General features: G+C 40.3%; 1 pseudogene; it reads right to left on the bottom strand.

Annotated features, from left to right (window-relative positions):
- Positions 1 to 378: 378 nt before the first annotated feature.
- LOC126071202 (zinc finger protein 559-like) lies at positions 379 to 7,469 on the bottom strand (annotated as a pseudogene).
- Between the last annotated feature and the right edge of the window lie 15,098 nt (positions 7,470 to 22,567).

Below are 22,567 nucleotides of genomic sequence, written 5' to 3'. Positions count from 1 at the left end.
AAATACAATGAGACATCTCCTCACCCCTATGAGAATGTCGATGCTCAATAAATAAATAAATGAAAAACAATAGGTGCTGGTGAGGTTGTGGAGAAACTGGGGCCCACATCCACTGTTGGTGGGAATGTAAAATGGTAAGGCCACTGTGGAAAACATTTTGGTGGCTCCTCAAAAAGTTGAACTGAGAACTACCCTATGACCCAGCAACCCCAATCCTAGGTATATACCCAGAAGAAGTGAAGGCAATAACACAAACAGAAACCCGTTCACCAATGTTCATTGAAGCACTTTTCACAATAGCCAAAATGTGGAAACAACCGATATGTACATTAGTACATGAATGGATAAACAAAAAGTGGTATAAACTCACATGGGATACTACTCAGCCATAAGGAGAAATGAAACCCCGATGCATGCGAGTACATGGACAAACCTTGAAAACATGGTGAGTGAAATAAGTCAGTCACAAAAGGACAAATATTGTATGGTCTCAGTTATATGAAATAAGCAAATATATAGAAATCAAAGATTATCAGTGGTTACCAGGTGTAGGAAGGAGGGGAAAAGGGAAAGTTTTTGCTCGAAGGCATTGAGTTTATGTTAAAATGTGGTAGACTGTTGTGGAAAAGGATAATAAGACCAGTTGCACAACTCAGAGAATGTAATCAATGTCACTGAATTGTTGAGATGGTGTATGTTTTGTTATGTATATTTTCATCACAGTAAAAATAATAAAAGGAAAAGGGGTATGGGTCTACCGTGAGAAAAAGACACAAAGAAAGGCAAACTCACATAAATAAACACTTATTTGGTTTTCTTTTCAAGTATGAATTTTCTTGCGTGCAGTAAGTGAAAAGTTGTACCCAAAAACTTCCAAGTTCCTTACACTTACAGGTTTTATAGCCAGTATGTATTTTCATATAAGATAGGTGTATTTATTGAAAGCAATCCAGTATTTTTTAACATTCATATAGCATCTCTCCAGTATGAATTTTTACATTTACAGTAAATCAATGCAGCCTTTTCCATGTTCCCAACATTCACTGTTCCTCTCCAGTGTGCATTATCATCATATTTCCTAATGATAAAAAACAAAGGCTTTCCTACATCTCTTTCAGTCAGGGGATTTCTGGGTAATGTGTGCTCTCACACTTTTCCAAAACAGTGATGATAAAAACAAAAATTTCCCCATATTTCTTACATTCTTAAGATTTTTTGCATCTGTCAAATCACTGCTGAATTTAATGTATAAGGAGTTAAAACCTTCAACATATTCCTCACATCAATAAGGCTTACATTTACATCCACTTTGGTGCAGTGGATAAGAGCTAGGCTATCAACTAAAAGGCCAGCAGTTTGAATCCACCAGCTGCTCCTTGGAAACCCTATGGGGCAATTCTACTCTGTCTGATAGGTTCCCTATGAGTTGGGATTGGCTCAACGACACTGGGTTTTTATTTTGTGGGTGCTTACACATTCAGTAAGGACTGAGAAAAGTGACAGCCTTTCCATATTCATCATTCGTAGTGTTTCTCTCTAGCTTGAATTCAAACATAATAAAATGTGAGGATTAAGTGAGGATTTTCCTACATTCCTCATTATTTAGTTTCCTAGGATTTGTACACACATGAATATTAAGTCATATGGAATAAGCCAAGGCTTTCCCACATTCCTTACATTCATATGCCTTCTCTATATAAGATATGTGAAACCAAGGATGTCTTCCCCACATTCTTTATAATCAGGTTACCTTCATTTTGAATTAGTGTATATTCAGTAAGTGTGATAAAGTAGTGAAGGATATCCCATGTTCCTTACAAGTATAACCCAAAACCAAATCCATTGCTGTCCAGTCCGTTTCAACTTATAGCAACCCCATAAGACAGAGCAGAACTACCCCTTAGGGTTTCAAAGGAGCAGCTGGTGGATTCGAACCGCTGACCTTTTGGTTAGCAGCTGCATGCTTAACCACGGTGCCACCAGGGCTCCCCTTACGAGTATATGAAACTAAAGCCATTGCCACTGAGTTGATTCCGACTCATAGTGACCCTATAGGACAGAGTAGAACTGCCCCATAGGGTTTCCGAGGAGCACCTGGTGGATTCGAACTGCCAATCTTTTGGTCAGCAGCTGTAGCTCTTAACCACAAGTATATATATATATATATATATATATAAAACCCAGTGCCGTCAAGTGGATTCCAACTCATAGCGGCCCTATAGGACAAAGTATAAAAAACTTTATTATTAAATGTTCAGCAAGACATAAGGAATTACTAAAGTTTTTCCCACAGTCCTTATATATGGCCTCTCTCCACTGTAAGTTCTTGAATGTCAAATGAGATATGTGGATCGAGTAAAGGCTTTCCCACATTCCTCACATTCAAAGTGTTGTTCCCCAGTGTGAGTTCTCATATGTACCTGAGGCGTGATGAAATAGTGAAGGCTCTTCCACATTTCTTACATTTATATGGCTTCTCTCTGGTGTGTGCTCTTTTATATTGATTAAGGTGTGAGGAATATCTAAAGGCTTTCCCACATTCCTTACACTCAAATGGCTTTTCTACACTGTGAATTCTTAAATGTTGAATAAGAAATGAGGATCAAATAAATGCTTTCCCACACTGCTTACAATCATAGAGTTTTACTCCAGGATGAGTTTGCATGTGACTTTTAAAGCAAGAGGAATTACTAAAGGCTTTCCCACACTCCTTACATTGATAAGGCATCTTGCCAGTATGAGTTCTCACACGTACCGTAAGGTGTGAAGAACTAGCAACGGCTTTCCCACATTTCTTACATTCATAAGACTTTTCGCCAGTGTGAGTTCTTCCATGTTTTATAAGACCTGAAGAATCATTGAAGGTTTTCCCACATTTATTACACTCATGGTTTTTCTCCAGTGTGAACTTGCATGTGAATAGTAAGCTTTGAGAAACAAGTAAACTCTTTGCCACATTCCTTACAAACATAATGTTTGTCTCTAGTATGAAATCTTACATGTTTAGCAAGATCTGGAAAATAAAGATAAGTTTCACCAAACTTCTTACATTCCACAGGCATCAGTCCATTGCCAGTTCTTATATGTTGAGTAAGATATGAAGACTCAATGAAGACCTTCCCATACTCTTTACTTTTACAGGGTTTTTCTCCACAGTGAGCTGCCATGCATTCAAAAAGGGTTGTAGAACGAGTAAAGACTTGCTTACATTCCTCACAAGTGTACGGCCTCTCTCCACCATGAATTCTTACACATCCTCTAAGCAGAGAAGAGGAAGTTAATTCTTTCCCACAGTCACTGTATTTATATGTTTTCTCTCGTAGGTGACCTTTCTTGTAAATCCAAAGATGTGGATTTTGTCTGAAGGCTGTTGCAAATTGATTACACTTACAAGGTTTTTCTCCAGTATGGGTTTTCTTGTGCAGACAAAGGTTAACATTCTTTCCGATGGCTTTTCCACATTGACTACATTCATAAGTTTTCTTTCTAATGCAACTTTTCCTGTGAGTCTTGAGGCATGAATGTTCACCCAAAACTTTTTCACATCAGTTACAGTTGTACAGTTCCTCTCCAGTGTGGCTTCTCTGCTGTTGATAAAGACATTAATGATTACTTATAAAGTTTTCCAGGCTTATTAAATTTACAGAGTATCCCCCCCACCCCAAATTTTGTTATGTATTGGAAACTAATTGGTATAACTGAAGTTTTTTCCCACCGTTTTCACTTTTTGCATATTGTTCCTGACCTGAGTGCTTTCTGGTAGAATGAAGGGACTATTTTCTCAGAAAGTTCTGTTATACTCACAAGGCTTCTTATAAAATTTAGCTGATAATTATCCAAGACAGAATCATTTATCAAAAAGATAAGAATTACATATCTGGTAATGTTTAGCTGTTTTTCTATTTTATAGAATTTCCAATCTTCCTTTAATGTAGAAGGCAAGGAATTAGACCTTTCGAGTCTTGCCATTTCTACAACATTGGATATTTTTCCCCATGAAATATTCTGCTGATATGCTGACCACTTGGTATTAAGATGAATCTCACATCGTGTTAAAAAAAAATTAAGTTCTTAGAGAAAAAGGTGATGGAATAAAGATATGAAAAATGCAAGGCCAATATTATTGACTTTCAAATAATGATTTGAATTGTAGTTAAAATAAATTAAGAAAAAAAAGAAACACTGAGATCAAAAAATTTGGCTGCATTGAGAGTACGGGCAATGATAAGGTCTTGGGTCAAACTGGTAGACTATTTACTAAGAAATGATTCTATACACATTGAGACTGATACTTATCGGAAAGAGGGATAACCAGGGAAAGAACGTTGGAAGGAAATACAAATGATAAATTTAAAGAAGAAATGGGATACATCTTACAGGCCAGAAAAAAGTTTCAAGACACCCAAGAAATCTCAGAAACCAAATGGGCTCAGCATTCTCAGAAATAAGTGCATATTATAAAATTTCCTACTTAATATTTCCAAGTGGACTACCCCTGTCATAGATTAGGGTCGTTTCTTATAAAGAATCATATCTGCCTTTAGTCAACTTGAAGAACTCTCTCCACTGCCTGAGTTCTTCTTCACTCTTGTTCCATATTAAAGATCAGACCAGATCTGCATAGCTGGTGCCCTGCACTCAGGTAAAGATGCATGATTTAAGAAGAACACGCAAATACTGCCAATCAAGGAGATCTACAAGAATCTGGGTGCAATTGGTAAGGCTGAAAGCTTAAATCAGGGGCCTAGACTCTGCTTTTCAAGAATTCTGAATATTGTCAAGTATAACTTAAGAAAAAAACAAAATGTTCATGCCAAAGCTAATGAAACAGTAAAGTTGCAAATGAATTAACCTAAAACACAAACACATTCTCTCCTTCTCACACTGTGCCCTAAAGGGATGGTGATCTTTGTCCTAAAGACCAAGGCTCAAGATTGTATACACATTTACAAATCCCAAAGCTTTTTAACACGGTATTGAAGGAAGAAGTCCAAGCTGCAGTGAAGGCATTGGTGAAAAACAAGGTTCCGGAATTGACAGAATACCAATTGAAATGTTTCAACAAATGGATGCAGCACTAGAGATGTTCACTTTTCTATGCCAAGAAATTTGGAAGACAGCTGGCCAAATGACTGGAAGAGATTCATTTTTGTGCCCATTCCAAAGAAAGGTGATCCAACCGAATGTGGACATTATCGAACAATATCATTAATATCATATGCAAGCAAAATTTTTATGCAAATCATTCAAAAGCGGCTGCAGCCATACATTGACAAGAAACTGGCAGAAATTCAAGCCAGATTCAGAAGAGGCCGTGGAACCAGGGATATCATTGCTGATGTCAGATGGACCTTGGCTGAAAGCAGAGAATGCCAGGAAGATGTTTACCTGTGTTTTATTGTTTATGCAAAGCATTTGACTGTGTGGATCATAACAAATTATGGATAACATTGCGAAGAATGGGAATTCCAGAATGCTTAATTGTACTCATGAAGAACCTATACACAGACTAAGAGGCAGTCATCGAACAGAGCAAGGGGATACTGCATGTTTTCAAATCAAGAAAAGTGTGTTTCAGGGTTACATCATTTCACCATACTTATTCACTTTGTATGCAGAACAAATAATCCAAGAAGCTGTACTATATGAAGAATGTGGCATCAGGATTTGTGGAAGACTCATTAACAACCTGCGTTATGCAGATGATACAACGTTGCTTGCTGAAAGTGAAGAGGACTTGAAGCACTTACTGACGAAGATCAAAGACTACAGCCTTTAGGATGGATTACACCTCAACATAAAGAAAATAAAAATCTTTACCACTGGACCAATAAGCAACGTCATGATAAACAGAGAAAAAATATTGAAGTTGTAAGGGTTTCTTTTTACTTGGATACACAATCAACACCCATGGAAGCAGCAATGAAGAAATCAAATGACGTATTGCATTGCGCAAATCTGCTGCAAAAGATCTCTTTAAAGTGTTAAAAAGCAAAGATGTCACTTTGAGGACTAAAATGCCCCTGATCCAAGCCATGATATTTTCAATTACTTCGTATGCGTGAGAAAGCTGGAGAATAACTAAGGAAGACTGAAAAAGAATGATGCCTTTGAATTATGGTGTTGGTGATGAATATTGAATATACCATGGACTGCCAGAAGAATGAACAAGTCTGTCTTGGAAGATATACAACCAGAGTGTTCTTCGGTGGCAAGGATGGTGAGACTTCATCTCACATACTTTGGACATGTTATCAGGAGGGACCAGTCCCTGGAGAACAACATCGTGTTTGGTAAAGTAGAGACTCAGTGGAAAAGAGGAAGATCCTCAACCGCATGGGTTGGCACAGTTGCTGCAACAATGGGCTCAAATATAACAATGATTGTGAGGCTGGTGCAGGACCAAGCAGTGTTTCATTCTGTTGTACATAGGGTCACTATGAGTCGGAAACAACTCGATGGCACCTAACAACAACAACAAAGAATGGATTTTTACTTTCATGAGGAAAGCACTACATGGTAAGGTCTGTGAGAGAAGAAGTAACATCTGCCCTTTTTATCATTGCATTGTCATTAATCAGCATAGATCCTAGAATACAGCCACTTAAGAAATGTTTCAGAAAAAACTGCATGAAGGAATGGTACCAGCCTTACCAACTGCAACCAGAATCTTGTAGTTCTCCAGCATCACATCTCTGTATAGATATCTCTGAGTTTGATTCAGCAAAGTCCAATCTCCCTGGGTGCAGTGCACAGCCACATCTTCAATGGTCACTGAGTCCTAAACCATCACACACATGCTGGTATCAGTCAAGTACCATCCTCATCAGTCTTCACTGAAGAATGAAGAAGGGAGACCCAGTGCCTAGACAGTGTTCCATGTCTCCTTTAATCTGCCCCAGGGCTCAGTGGTCCTCATTCCTCTTCTCCTCTCTATCTATACACAATCACTGATGATCTCATCCAGTCACATAGCTTAAAGAGCATCTTTTTCACCTGACCAAATTTATCTCACTACAATTAGATTGTGACCTTTTTTAGTCTTATTTTTCTCATTGGACAGGTATTGGTACAATCTGAGCACATTATTGACATTCAATGATAAATGAGTGAATCATTTCTCTAGTGACAGCAGAAATTCTGAGAGAAGCACACTTCATTCTTTCCCTTACTGCAAAATGAAAGCTTATAATCAGGTTGGTGAAAGTTGGATTGAATGAGCAAATACTGGAATAATAGGGTCATTTTCCTATGTAACTTCTCAATAACTTCAGAGGCCTCAGATCTGAGGAAATCTGACTATGGACTCAGTCCCTAAACTAGTTTTATCTTCTTGAAGAAGCTCCATTCTGTTGGAAGAAAACTTGTCTATTTACTAGGATGAAACATTGCTTGTATAGAAAAATCTTTTTATGACTTACCTGAGAATAATCTGTCAGCCATCCAGCCATCATACTTTCCTCCTCAGATTCTCCCTCATGGCAGGAGAAAAAATCTTGAGAGAGATGACCTCAAGAACAAGAAGTAAGACCTGAGAACCCAAGCTGCCCACTATTTCCACACTCACAACACTGGAAATCACTCCACACTTATTCTGAGTGGCCATGCAAACACCGAAGTGGGTGTGTGCATATACGCACAGACAGACACACAAGTGTTCCTGGCATAAAATTCCTGAGAAGGCTGTTTCACCCGAATGCAGAAAAGGGGTTTGGGCCTTGATAATCAGAGGGAAGAATTTAAATAATCCCATTTTACAGATAAAGAAATTAAAGTCCAGAGACATAAAGTTGTTTTATTTATTTATTTTGCCAAGAACAATAAAACTCATAATGTGATTGTGCTGTTCATGGACCACTTAAATCGAGTCTCTAAAAGAAGCATCAAAAAGGACTTACCACAAATGGAAAGATGAACAGCTGACATACTCTGAGTTTGATAGTTAAATCTGTGTGAACTCTTCTTGTTCCCAAGGTTTCTTGAATTTAAGTGGATAGGTCAATCTCAATTCCTGTTGATTAAGTAATAGCTGGAGTCTTGACTGATATCAATTAATAGAAGGCATTACTGCAGAAAATGAAGTTACATAAAAGCTGGCTACCAGTAACTGTAAAGTACTAATCCCCATAAATTTTAATAACAATTGCCACTTACTGAGTATGCATTATGTGCCAGAAACAGTGATAAGACAAGCTGATATGATTATCAAACTAGTTACTATTACTGTCATTCAACTGCTGAGAAAATCCAAGCTCAGACAGGAGTAGTAATTGGCTCAATATCAACAATTAGGAAGTAAAGCATCAGGGCTTGAATGTAGTTACTCTGTCTCAAAACCATGATCTCCTAAGGTTATTGTTATTTTCCAACATGACCAGGAGATGGTCACGAAATAGTATGCAGAAAAAGTTAGTTCAACATGCCTGGGTTGATTAAAACCTGCATATTTCTAAAAAACGCCTGTCTTCAGGACTGGTCCTTGTCTCAGTTAATGGAGATGATCTCTGAGTCCATGGAATACCTGCCTGACAAAAGTGTTTTTGTACACCTAAGGCCCTGGACCACACTGAACCAGTCTGAACAGATAGTTTTTCCTAACAATATGACTTATGAAGAATACCTCTTTTTGTATCTATGAGGCTTTGGGACATGACGTATCAATTTGACCTCTGGGGAGCTGAGATCTCAGCAGCTGAGGTCCGTCACATGCCTGTGTGACTGACCCCCTATAAAAACCTTGGACATCAGGGCTTGGGTGAGCTTCCTTGGTTGGCAGTATTTTGCATATGATGTCACTCATCATTACTGGGAGAATTAAGCTCTGTGTGACTGCACTAGAAGAGGACACCTGGAAGCTTGTGCTGGTTTCACCTGGGCTTTGTCCCATGTGCCTTTTCCCTTTGCTGGTTCTAATCTATATCACTTTGCTATAATAATTCATAACTGTGAATATAACAGCTTCTGAGACTTGAGTCCTTCTAGTGAATCGAGTCCGAAAGTGGTCCTAAGGACTTCTGATACAAATGGTTTACTTAATTCAGACATCTTTGAGCTCCTCCAGCCATGTAATGCAATGTTATCTCCCTTCAAGTCCTTACCTCTGGCTTATGCCTTCATTCATTCTCTAAATATTTACAAAGGGCCTTCTCTGTGCTAGGTAATACAGTAGGTATTGAGGAGAGAGCAGTGAAATACGCAGAAAATGTCTCACCCCTTAGATATCTCACCTTCCAAAGGGTTAAACAAATAAATATGTATTACATGCAGAACCAAAACCAAACCAAACCCACTGCCATCGAGTCGATTCTGACTCATGGCGAACCTATAGGACAGAGTAGAACTGCCCATTAGAGTTTCCAAGGAGTGCCTGGAGGATTCAAACTGCTGACCTCTTGATGAGCAGCCATAGCACTTAACTGCTACACCACCAGGGTTCAGCTGGTAATAAATGCTACAGAAAAATGTCAAGTAATGCGTTGGCAAGGATGCGGAGACGGTGCAAACCTCTGCCATTGCTGGGAAGGAGTCCTGGTGGTGCTGTGGTTAAGCACTCGGCTGCTAACCAAAAGACTGGTGATTTGAATCCACCAGCCACTCTATAGAAGAAAGATGTGGCAGTCTGCTTTTGTAAAGATTACAGCACTGGAAACCTTATGGGGCAGTTCTACTCTGTCCTATAGGGTCACGATAAGTCGGAATTGATTCCACAGCAATGGGTTTGGTTTTTTATTTTCCACTGCTGGTGGGAATGCAAAATGGTACAGCCATTGTAGAAAACGCTTTGGTGGTTCCTCAAAGAGTTAGAAAGTTAACATATGACGTAGCAACCCCACTCTTAGGTATAGTCATGGATTGAATTATGTCCCCCCAAAAATGTGTGTATCAGCTTGGTTAGGCCCTGATTCCCAGTATGGTGTGGCTGTTCTCCATTTTGTGATTGTAATTTTATGTTAAGAGGATTAGGGTGAGATTGTAACACCACCCTTACTCAGGTCACCTTCCTGATCCAATGTAAAGGGAGCTTCCCTGGGGTGTGGCCTGCACAACCTTTTAACTTTCAAGAGATGAAAGGGAATCAAGCAGAGAGTTGGGGACCATATAACACCAAGAAAGCAGCACCAGGATCAGATCATGTCCTTTGGACCCAGGGTCCCTGAGCCTGAGAAGCTCCTTGACCATGGGAAGACTGAGGACAAGGACCTTCTTCCAGAGCTGACAGGGAAAGAAAGCCTTCCCCTGGAGCTGACACCCTGAATTTGGACTTTTACCCTACATTACTGTGAATAAATAAATTTCTCTTTGTTAAAGCCATCCATTTGTTGTATTTTTGTTATAGCAGCACTAGATGATTAAGACAGGTATATACCTAAAAGACCTGAATGCAGTGACACTAACAGATACACATACACAAATGGTCGTTGCAACACTTCTCAATAGCCAAAGGGTAGAAGCAACTCAAATGCCCAACAGATGAATGAATAAACAAAATGAGTAAAAAAATATAATATTACTCTGCCATAAAGACAAATGAAGTACTGATGCATGCCACAACATGAATGAACCTGGAAAATATTATGCTGAGTAAACTAAGTCAATCACAATATATATATAGTATGATTTCACGAATATGCACACTTAGAACAGGCAAGTCTATAGACATGAGAGTTTAACAGTGGTTACCAGGGGTGGGAGGAAGGGGAAAGAGGGAAATTTTTGTTTAGCTAGCATTGAGTTTCTGTTTATGGGGATGGAAAATATGGCCATGGATGTTGGTGATGGCTGCACAATATGACTGATGTAATTGGTTTCACTGAATTGCCAAGCAAAAATGTTGAATTGGCAAATGTGTTATCTACATTTTTACAACAACAACAAAAGAATGAATGCTATTCTCCCTCTTGCTCCCCTGTCTTCACTTCAACAAATTTATATTTACAAACTCAGGAGTGGTTCTGGGCAAGAACAGAATAGGAAAATAACCATTTCAGAAGGCTCTGGAAAATTGGCACCTGGCTTGCTTTAGGAGCCCTGGTGGTACAGTGGTTGAGAGCTCAAGCTGCTAACCAAAACATCATCAGTTTGAATCCTTCAGCCACTCCTTGGGAACCCTATGGGGGCAGTTCTACTCTGTCCTATAGGGTTGCTATGAGTGGAAGTCAACACGATGGCAATGGGTTTGGTTTGGTTGGCTTAAAGAGTGATATTAGATATTAAGTCATCCAATCCATGATTACGGAACATCTTTTCATTTACTTAAGTCTTTTTAAATCTTTCAGCTGTGTTTTATAATTTTCACTGTATAAGTCTTTCACTTCTCTGGGTAAGTGTATTCCTAGGTATTTTATTCTCTTAGATGCTATTGCAAATGGAATAATTTCCCTCTTGAAAACCCAGCTGATTTTTGTTGTTGACCTTGTACCCTGCAACTTTGCCAAATTCTTCTGTTAGCTTTAGAAGTTTTCTTGTGGATTTCTTGAGATTTTCTATATATAGAATGATTTCCTGAATTGCTGTTGTTGGGTGCTGTCTAGTTGGTTCTAACTCATAGCGACCATATGTACAACAGAATGAAACACTGCCCAGTTCTGCACCATCCTTATGATCGCTGAGGCCATTGTTGCAGCCACTGTGTCAATCTGTTTTGTTGAGCGTCTTCTTTTTAGCTGGCCCTCTACTTTACCAAGCATGATGTCCTTCTCCAAGGACGGATCCCTGCATGATAACATGTCCAAAGTATGTGAGACGAAGTCTCACCGTCTTTACTTCTAAGGAACATTGTGGCTGTACTTTTTCCAAGACAGATTTGTTCGTTCTTTTAGCAGTCCATGGTATATTCAGTATTCTTCACCAACACCATAATTCATGAATTGGGAGACTTAATATTGTAAAGATGTCATTACTACCCAAAACTATCTATAGATTCAATGCAATTCAGATCAAAATTTCAACAGCCTTCTTCACAGAAATGAAAAAAAAAAATCAACTTTATATAGAATGGCAAGAGGCCCCAAATAGATACGCAATTTTGAAGAAGAAGAACAAAGTAGGAGGATTCACACTTTGTGGTGTGATACATCACTTTTGTGTGGCGTTTCTAGCCATGGTCTTATAACTTCCACGCAAGTGATTGGACAGGACTGTGTGATAGGGTGATTGTGGCCCAGCAAGGTATTGGTCAGTTTTGCCATCCCACTGAGCTTGAAATGAGCCATCGCAAAGGTGGAAAAGAGATGATCCCACCACCAAGGAAGAATGGCCAGGAACCAGCATGTCCCTTGGACCCAGGATCCCTGCTCTGAGAATCTCCTGGAACCAGGAGACAGAGAGAGAGAGAGCTGTAACACTGAAGGCAGCGAGAAGTGGCAGCAGAGACCCAGCAGAAGGAGATGAAGTGCTGGGCTTCCCAGCCCACAGACAGAGAAAGCTTAGTGCCTTTGAGCAGAGGCCAAGGGCCAGTGAGGAGCGTGCCTGTGAGCACAGCTGGGAAGAGGCTGTCTTGATGGAAGAACTATATGTCCTCAGTGTTTCTGAGCCTGAATTGTAACTGTAACTTCCCTAATAAACCCCATAATTGTGAGTATTGTCTGTGAGTTCCGTGTGCCCATTGCAATGAATTATCAAACTCAGGAGAGAAGTAGACAGTGATGTGGGGGGGAGGACTGATGTCAAAACTGGTAAAGATGGCAGAGAGAGGAGGTATGTCTGACCGTTGCCTCTTAGGAATCAGTCTTGATTCTCCTTTCCCCTTGTGAAGTTAGAGGAAATCAGAAACCAGCCCCACTCCATTTTTACACACTTCCTGATTTCAAAACATATTATACAAGTACAGTAATCAAAACAGCCTGGTACTGGTATAATGGACACATCGATCAATGGAGTAGAATTGAGAATCCAGAAATAAACCCACACATGTATGGTCAATTGATTTTTGACAACAGTGCTAAATCCATTTGATGGGGAAAGACAAGTCTCTTCAATATATGGTGTTGGGAAAATTGGAATTCCATATGCAGAAAAATGAAAAAAGATTAATGCCTCACACCATACACAAAAACAAATTCAAAGTGGATTAAGGACCTAAAGATGAAATATAAAACCATAAAATTCTTAGAATACAGGGTCATGGCTGTCGGGCTCAGCTTTTAAAAATGGATTATCTGATATAACAACAAAAGAACGAACAGCAAAAAGCCAAATAAATAAATGGAGCCTCATAAAAATTAAAAACTTTTGTTCATCAAAACACTTTGCCAAAAATGTGAAAAGACAAGCTACCAATTGGGATAATAACTTCAGAAACCATATATCCAACAAGAATCTAATAACCAAAATATATATAAAGCTTGGAATACTAACAACAAAAAGACAAATAACCCATCATAAAATGGGCAAAGGACTTGAACAGACATTTTTCCAAAAAGGATATTCAAATGGTCACCAAACACATGAAAACATGCTCAGCATCATTAGAGAGATGCAAATCAAAACCCCAAGGAGATACTAGTTCACTCCCACTAGGATGGCTAAGATAAAAACAATAACAAAACCCAGAGAATAACAAATGTTGGGGAGGATGTGGGTAAATTGGGACCCTTATCTATTGCTGGTGGGAATGTAAAATGGTTCACCCATCGTGGAAAACAGTGTAGCAGTTCCTCAAAAAGTTAAACGTAGAACTACCATATGACCCAGAAATTCCACTCACAGGTATACATCCAAAAGATCTGAAAGCAGCAAAGCAGATACATGTACACTAATGTTCACTGCAGCATTATTCAAGGCACCTAAAAGGTGGAAGCAACTCAAATGCCCATCAACAGAAGAATGGGTGAACACAATGTGGTACATACATATAATAGAACACTAGTCAGCCAGAAAGAGAAATGAAGAAGTCCTGATACATGCTTAAACATGGATGGAGCTTGAAGACATTATGATGCACAGAGTAAGTCAAGCACAGATGAGCAAATACTGTGTGGCCTCATTCATATAAATAGACAAGAACAGGTAAATGTATAGAGACTAAAGTTTAGAAAGGAAGATTATTGCTTACAAAGCACTGAGTTTTGGTTTACAGTGTATTTAATAAGGTTAAGGGTTGTACAACCCATTAATATAACTGCTATCAATAAGTTGTACACCTGTTAAAAGTTGAATTGACAAATATTGTGTGATATATTTAAGACAACAGCAACAAGAAGAGCAGCTACATGTCTGTCAGTTTGTCATACTGTGGGGGATTGCGTGTTGCTGTGATGCTGGAAGTTATGCCACCAGTATTCAGATACCAGCAGGGTCACCCAAGGAAGGCAGGTTTCAGCTGAGCTTCCAGACTAAGACAGATGAGGAAGGAGAAACTGGCAGTCTACTGCGGAAAAGAATTAGCCAGTGAAAACCTTATTAATAGCAGCAGAACATTGTCTGATATAGTGCCGGAAGATGAGTCCCCCAGGTTGGAAGGCACTCAAAAGACAACTGGGGAAGAGCTGCCTCCTCAAAGTAGAGTTGACCTTAATGACGTGAATGGAGTAAAGCTTTCAGGACCTTCATTTGATGATGCGGCACAACTCAAAATGAGAAGAAACAGCTGCAAACATCAATAATTGGAACCTGGAATGTACAAAGTATGAATCTAGGAAAATTGGAAATCATCAAAAATGAACATCAATATCCTAGGCATTAGTGAGCTGAAATGGACTGGTATTGGCCATTCTGAATCAGACAATCATATAATCTACTATGTCAGGAATGACAATTTGAAGAGGAATGGTGGTGCATTCATTGTCAAAAAGAACATTTCAAGATCTATCCTGAAGTAATACACTGTCAGCAACAGGAAAATATCCAAATGCCTACAAGGAAGACCAGTTAATGACTATTATTCAAATTTATGCACCAATCACTAAGGCCAAAGACAAAGAAATTGAAGATTTTTATCAGCTTCTGCAGTCTGAAATAGATCGAACTCACAATCTAGGCGCATTGATAATTTCTGGTGATTGGAATGCGAAAGCTGGAAACAAGAAGTTGGAAAATATGGCCTTGGTGATTGAAACAATGCCGGAGATCAAATACCAGAATTTTGCAAGACCAACGACTTCATTGCAAATACCTTCTTTCACCAACATAAACGGCGACTATACACATGGACCTCGCCAGATGGAACGCACAGAAATCAAATTGACTGCATCTATGGAAAGAGACGATGGAAAAGCTTAATATCATCAGTCAGAACAAGGCTGGGGCTGACTGTGGAACAGACCATCAATTGCTCATATGCAAGTGCAATTTGAAACTGAAGAAAATTACAGCAAGTCCATGAAAGCCAAAATACTACCTTGAGTGTATACCACCTGAATTTAGAGACCATCTCAAGAATAGATTTGACTGGTTGAACATTAATGACCAAAGACCAGAGGAGTTGTGGAATGACATCAAGGACATCATACATGCAAAAAGCAAGAGGTCATTGAAAAGACAGGATAGAATGAAAAGACCAAGATGGATGTCAGAGGAGACTCTGAAACTTGCTCTCGAATGTCGAGCAGCTAAAGCAAAAGGAAGAATTGATGAAGTAAAAGAACTGAACAGAAGATTTCAAAGGGCGACTCGAGAAGACAAAGTAAAGTATTATAATGACATGTGCGAAGAGCTGGAGATAGAAAACCAAAAAGGAAGAACACACTTGGCATTTCTCAAGCTGAAGGAACCGAAGAAAAAAATTCAAGCCTCGAGTTGCAATAGTGAAGGATTCTATGGGGAAAATGTTAAACAACGCGGGAAGCATTAAAAGGAGATGAAAGGAATACGCAGAGACATTATACCAAAAAGAATTAGTTGACGATCACCCATTTCAAGACGCAGCATATGATCAGAAACCAATGATACTGAAGGAAGAAGTACAAGGTACACTGAAGGCATTGGCGAAAACCAAGGCTCCAGGAATTGAAGGAACACAAATTGAGATGTTTCAACAAATGGATGCAGCGCTGGAAGTGCTCACTCATGTATGCCAAGAAATTTGGAAGACAGCTACCTGGCCAACCGACTGGAAGAGATCCACATTTATGCCTATTCCCAAGAAAGGTGATCCAACCGAATGCGGAAATTATTGAACAATGTCATTAATATCACATGCAAGCAAAATTTTGCTGAAGATCATTCAAAAGTGGCTGCAGCAGTATATCAACAGGGAACTGCCAGAAATTCAGGCTGGTTTCAGAAGAGGATGTGGAACCAGGGATATCATTGCTGATGTCAGATGGATCGTGACTGAAAGCAGCGAATACCAGAAAGAGGTTTACCTGTGTTTTATTGACTAGGCACACATTGGAATGTGTGGATCATAACAAATTTTAGATAACGTTGTGAAGAATGGGAATTCCAGAACACTTAATTGTGCTCATGAGGAACATGCACTTAGACCAACAGGCAGTTGTTAGGACAGAATGAGGAGATTGTGCGTGGTTTAAAGTCAGGAAAGGTGTGTGTCAGGGTTGTATCCTTTATCATACTTATGCAATCTGTATGCAGAGCAAATAATCGGAGAAGCTGGACTATATGAAGAAGAATGAGGCATCAGGATTAGAGGAAGACTCATTAAAAACCTGTGTTATGCAGATGACACAACCTTGCTTGCTGTAAGTGAAAAGGACTTGAAGCACTTACTAATGAAGATCAAAGACCACAGCATTCAGTATGGATTACACCTCAATATAAAAAAAGCAAAAATCCTCACAACTGGACCAATAAGCAACATCATGACAAATGGAGAAAGATTGAAGTTGTCAAGGATTTCATTTTACTTGGATCCACAATTAACGTTCATGGAAGCAGCAGTCAAGAAATCAAACAACGCATACATTGAGCAAACCTGCTGCAAAGGATCCCTTTAAAGTGTTAAAAAGGTAAGATGTCACTCTAAGGACTACAGTGCACCTGACCCAAGCCATAGTGTTTTCAATTGCCTCATATGCATGCGAAATCTGGACAATGAATAAAGAAGAATGAAAAAGAAATGTACTTTGTACTACCTTTGTACTACCAACTTTGACAACTTTGAATTATGATGCTGGTGTAGAATATTGAATATACCATGGACTGCCAAAAGAATGAACAAATTGTCCTGGAATAAGTATAGGCAGAATGCTTTTTGGAAGCAAAGATGGTGAGACTTTGTCTCACATTATTTGGACATTTTATCAGGAGGGACCAGTCCCCAAGGAGAAAATCATGCTTGCTAAAAGGGCAGGGAAAGAAAGGAAGACCCTCAATGAGATGGGTTGACACAGTGGATCCAACAATAAGCTCAAGCATAATGATTGTGAGAATGTCACAAGACCAGGTAGTGTTTTGTTCTGTTGTAAATAGGGTCAATGTGAGTTGGAAACCTCTCAACAGAACCTAAAAGAACAGCAACAGTGGCGTGGGGGATGTTGAGATATTCCTTCTAAATTGAAGCATAAATTATTGTTTCTGCCCTCCCCTCCCCCCACAACTAAGAAAGAGTTACAAGGCCTAGTGGATGTCCTTCGATTTTTGGAGGCCATATAATCCTTATTTGGGTGTGGTTGTTGTTGTTGTTAGGTGCTATCGAGTCGGTTCCAACTCATAGCGATCCTATGCACAACAGAATGAAACTCTGCCTGGTCCTTCTCCATGCTTACAGTTGTTATGCTTGAGCCCATTGTTGCAGCCACTGTGTCAATCCACCTTGTTGAGGGTCTTCCTCTTTTCCACTGACCCTGTACTCTGCCCAGCATGATGTCCTTCTCCACGGACTATTCCCTCCTGGCAACACGTCCAAAGTATGCAAGATGCAGTCTCGCCATCCTTGCCTCTAAGGAGCATTCTGGCTGCACTTCTTCCAAGACAGATTTGTTCGTTCTTTTGGCAGTCCATGGTATATCTGATATTCTTCGCCAACACCACAATTCAAAGGCGTCAACTCTTCTTCAGTCTTCCTTATTCATTGTCCAGCTTTCACATGCATATGATGTGATTGAAAATACCATGGCTTGGGTCAGGCGCACCTTAGTCTTCAGGGTGACATCTTTGCTCTTCAACACCTTGAAGAGGTCCTTTGCAGCAGATTTGCCCAATGCAATGCGTCTTTTGATTTCTTGACTGCTGCTTCCATGGCTGTTGATTGTGGATGAAGTAAAATGAAATCCTTGACAACTTCAATCTTTTCTCCATTTATCATGATGTTGCTCATTTGTCCAGTTGTGAGGATTTTTATTTTCTTTATGTTGAGGTGCAATCCATACTGAAGGCTGTGGTCTTTGATCTTCATTAGTAAGTGCTTCAAGTCCTCTTCACTTTCAGCAAGCAAGGTTGTATCATCTGCATAACGCAGGTTGTTAATCAGTCTTCCTCCAATCCTGATGCCCCATTCTTCTTCATATACTCCAGCTTCTTGTATTATTTGTTCAGCATACAGGTTAAATAGGTATGGTGAAAGAATACAACCCTGATGCACACCTTTCCTGACTTTAAACCAATCCGTGTCCCCTTGTTCTGTCCAAACAACTGCCTCTTGATCTATGTAAAGTTTCCTCATGAGCACAATTAAGTGTTCTGGAATTCCCATTCTTCACAGTGTTATCCATAATTGGTTATGATCCACACAGTTGAATGCCTTTGCATAGTCAATAAAACACAGGTAAACATTCTTCTGGTATTCTTTGCTTTCAGCCAGGATCCATCTGACATCAGCAATGATATCCCTGGTTCCACGTCTTCTTCTGAAATCGGGCTGAATTTCTGGAAATTCCCCGTCGATATACTGCTGCAGCCGTTTTTGAATGATCTTCAGCAAAATTTTACTTGTGTGTGATTTTAATGATATTGTTCTATAATTTCCAGATTCGGTTGGATCACCTTTCTTGGGAATAGGCATAAATATGGATCTCTTCCAGTCGGTTGACCAGGAAGCTGTCTTCCGTATTTCTTGGCATAGACGAGTGAGCACCTCCAGCGCTGCATCTATTTGTTGAAACATCTCAATTGATATTCCATCAATTCCTGGAGACTTGTTTTTTGCCAATGCCTTCAGAGCAGCTTGGACTTCTTCCTTCAGTACCATCGGTTCCTGATCATATGCCACCTCTTGAAATGGTTGAACATCGACTAATTCTTTTTGGTATAATGACCCTGTGTACTCTTTCCATCTTCTTTTGATGCTTCCTGCGTCGTTTAATATTTTCCCCATGGGATTCTTCACTATTGCAACTCGAGGTTTGAATTTTTTCTTCAGTTCTTTCAGCTTGAAAAACGCCAAGCGTGTTCTTCCCTTTTGGTTTTCCATCTCCAGCTCTTTGCACATGTCATTAGAATACTTTGTCTTCTCGAGAGACCCTTTGAAATCTTCTGTTCAGTTCTTTTACTTCGTCAATTCTTCCTTTTGTTTTAGCTGCTCGTCGCTCAAGAGCAAGTTTCAGAGTCTCCTCTGACATCCATCTTGGTCTTTTCTTTCTTTCCTGTCTTTTCAATGACCTCTTGCTTTTTTCATGTATGATGTCCTTGATGTTATTCCACAACACGTCTGGTCTTTGGTCACTAGTGTTCAACCAGTCAAATCTATTCTTGAGATGGTCTTTAAATTCAGGTGGGATACACTCAAGGTCATATTTTGGCTCTCATGGACTTGCTCTGATTTTCTTCAGTTTCAGATTGAACTTGCACATGAGCAATTGATGGTCTGTTCCACAGTTGGCCCCTGGCCTTGTTCTGACTGATGATATTGAGCTTTCCCATCATCTCTTTCCACAGATGTAGTCAATTTGATTTCTGTGTGTTCCATCTGGCGAGGTCCATGTGTATAGTCGCCGTTTATGTTGGTGAAAGAAGGTATTTGCAATGAAGAAGTCGTTGGTCTTGCAAAATTCTATCATTCGATCTCTGGTATTGTTTCTATCCCCAAAGCCACATTTTCCAACTACTGATCCTTCTTTGTTTCCAACTTTTGCATTCCAATCGCCAGTAATTATCAATGCATCTTGACTGCATGTTTGATCAATTTCAGACAGCAGCAGCTCATAAAAATCGTCTGTTTCTTCATCTCTGGCCCTAGTGGTTGATGTGTAAATTTGAATAATAGTTGTATTAACTGGTCTTCCTTCTATGCGTATGGATATTATCCTATCACTGACAGTGTTGTATTTCAGGATAGATCTTGAAACGTTCCTTTTGACAATGAATGCAACACCATTCCTCTTTGAGTTGTCATTCCCAGCATAGTAGACTATATGAGTGTCCGATTCAAAATGGCCAATACCAGTCCGTTTCAGCTCACTAATGCCTAGGATATTGATGTTTAGGCGTTCCATTTCATTTTTGACAAATTCCAATTTTCCTAGATTCATACTTCATAGTTCCAGGTTCCAATTGTTAATGGATGTTTGCAGCTGTTTCTTCTCATTTTGAGTCATGCCACATCAGCAAATGAAGGTCCCGAAAGTTTTACTCCGACCATGTCATTAAGGTCGACTCTACTTTGAGGTGTTAGCTCTTCCCCAGTCATCTTTTGAGTGCCTTCCAACCTGGGGGCTCATCTTCCAGTGCTATTATCAGACAGTGTTCTGCTGCTATTCATGAGGTTTTCACTGGCTAATGCTTTTCAGAAGTAGACTGTCGGGTCCTTCTTCCTAGTCTGTCTTAGTCTGGAAGGTCAGCTGAATCCTGTCCTCCATGGGTGACCCTGCTGGTATCTGAATACCAGTGGCATAGCTTCCAGCATCACAGCAACACACAAGCCCCCACAGTATGACAAACTGACAGATACATGGGGGTTGGTGGGGTACTCCGGCCTATTTACCAAGTGATATTTAAAAGCTGCTATAGTTTTGGGTGGAAACCCTGGTGGTGTAGTGGTTAAGTGCTACGGCTGCTAACCAAGAGGTCAGCAGTTCGAATCCGGCAGGCACTCCTTGCAGACTCTATTGGGCAGTTCTACTCTGTTCCACAGGGTCGCTTTGAGTGGGAATTAACTCAATGGCGGTGGGTTTGGTTTTTTTTTTATAGTTTTGAGTGGGGCCCAGAACAAGAAAAGGCTCTGTTTCAGTTTCAAACTGCTGTGCAAGTGGCTCTGTCACTTGGACCATATGACCCAGCTGATCCAATGGTTCTTGAAGTGTCAGTGGCAGATAGAAATGTTGTTTGGAGTCTTGGAAAGCCTCCTGTAGGTGAATCATAGCAGACTCAGGATTCTGGAGCAAAGCCCTGCTTTCCTTTGCAGGTAACTACTCTCCTTTTGAGAAACAGCCTTTGGTTTGTTGCTGGGCCTTAGTAGAGACCGAACACTTAACTGAGGGCCACCAAGACACCGTGAGGCCTGAGCTGCCCATCATGAACTGGGTGTTCTCTGACCCACAGAGCCATAAATTCGGATGTGCCCAGCAGCACTCCATCATTAAATAGAAATGGTATATAGGAGATTGGGCCTGAGCAAGACCTGAAGGCACAAGTAAGTTGCATGAAGAAGTGGGTCAAATGCCCACGATCTCCACTCCTGTCACATTACCTGCCATCTCCTAGTCTGCACCTGTGGCCTCATGGGGAGTTCCTTATGATCAGTTGATTAGGAGAAAATTTGTGCCTGGTTAACAGATGGTTCTGTATGTAGGCAATACTCGAAAGTGGACAGTAACGGCACTACAGCCCCTTCCTGGGAACTCCCTGAAGGATAATGGTGAAGGGATATCCTCCCAATGGGCAGTACTTTGAGCAGTGCACCTGGTTGCTTACTTTGCTTGGAAGGAGAAATGGCCAGATGTTCGACTGTATACTGATCTATGGGCTGTAGCCAATGGTTTGGGTGGATGGTCTGGAACTTTGAAGGAACATGATTGGAAAATTGGAGACAAGGAGGTATGGGGAAGAGGTATGTGAATAGGCCTCTCTGAATGGGCCAAAGTGAAGGTATTTGTGTGTCATGTGAATGCTCACCAAAGGGTCACCTCAGCAGAGGAGGATTTTAACAATCAAGTGGTAGGGTGATGCGTTCTGCTTTCTCTAGCCACTCCAATCCTCCAATCATTGCTCAAAGGGCTCATGAATGAAGTGGCCATGGTGACAGGAATGGAAGTTATGCATGGGCTCAGCAACATGGACTTCCACTCACCAAGGGCAACTCGGCTACAGCCACTGCTGAGTGCCCAATCTGCCAACAGCTGAGACCCACACTGAGTCTCCAATATGGCACCTTTCCTTGAGGCGATCAGCCAGCAACCTGGTGGCAGGTTGTTCACATTGGACTGCTTCCATCACGGGAGGGGCAGGGTTTTGTTCTTACTGGAATAGACACTTACCCTGGATATAGATTTGCCTTCCTTGGATGAAATGATTCTGCCAAAACTAACCATCTGTGGACTTACAGAATACCTTATCTACCGTAATCGTATCCCACACAGCATTGTCTCAGATCAAGGGACTCACTTCACAACAAATGAAATGCAACAGTGGGGCCATGCTCATGGAATTCACTGGTCTTACCACGTTCCCTATCATCCTGAAGCAGCTGGTTTGATAGAATGATGGAATGGCCTCCTGAAGACACAATTACAGC

Source organism: Elephas maximus, chromosome 3 (assembly GCF_024166365.1).
Source record: "Elephas maximus indicus isolate mEleMax1 chromosome 3, mEleMax1 primary haplotype, whole genome shotgun sequence".
NCBI lineage: Eukaryota > Metazoa > Chordata > Mammalia > Proboscidea > Elephantidae > Elephas > Elephas maximus.
The sequence above is the reverse complement of the archived record's forward strand: the minus strand, read 5'-3'. Positions and strand labels throughout refer to the sequence as shown.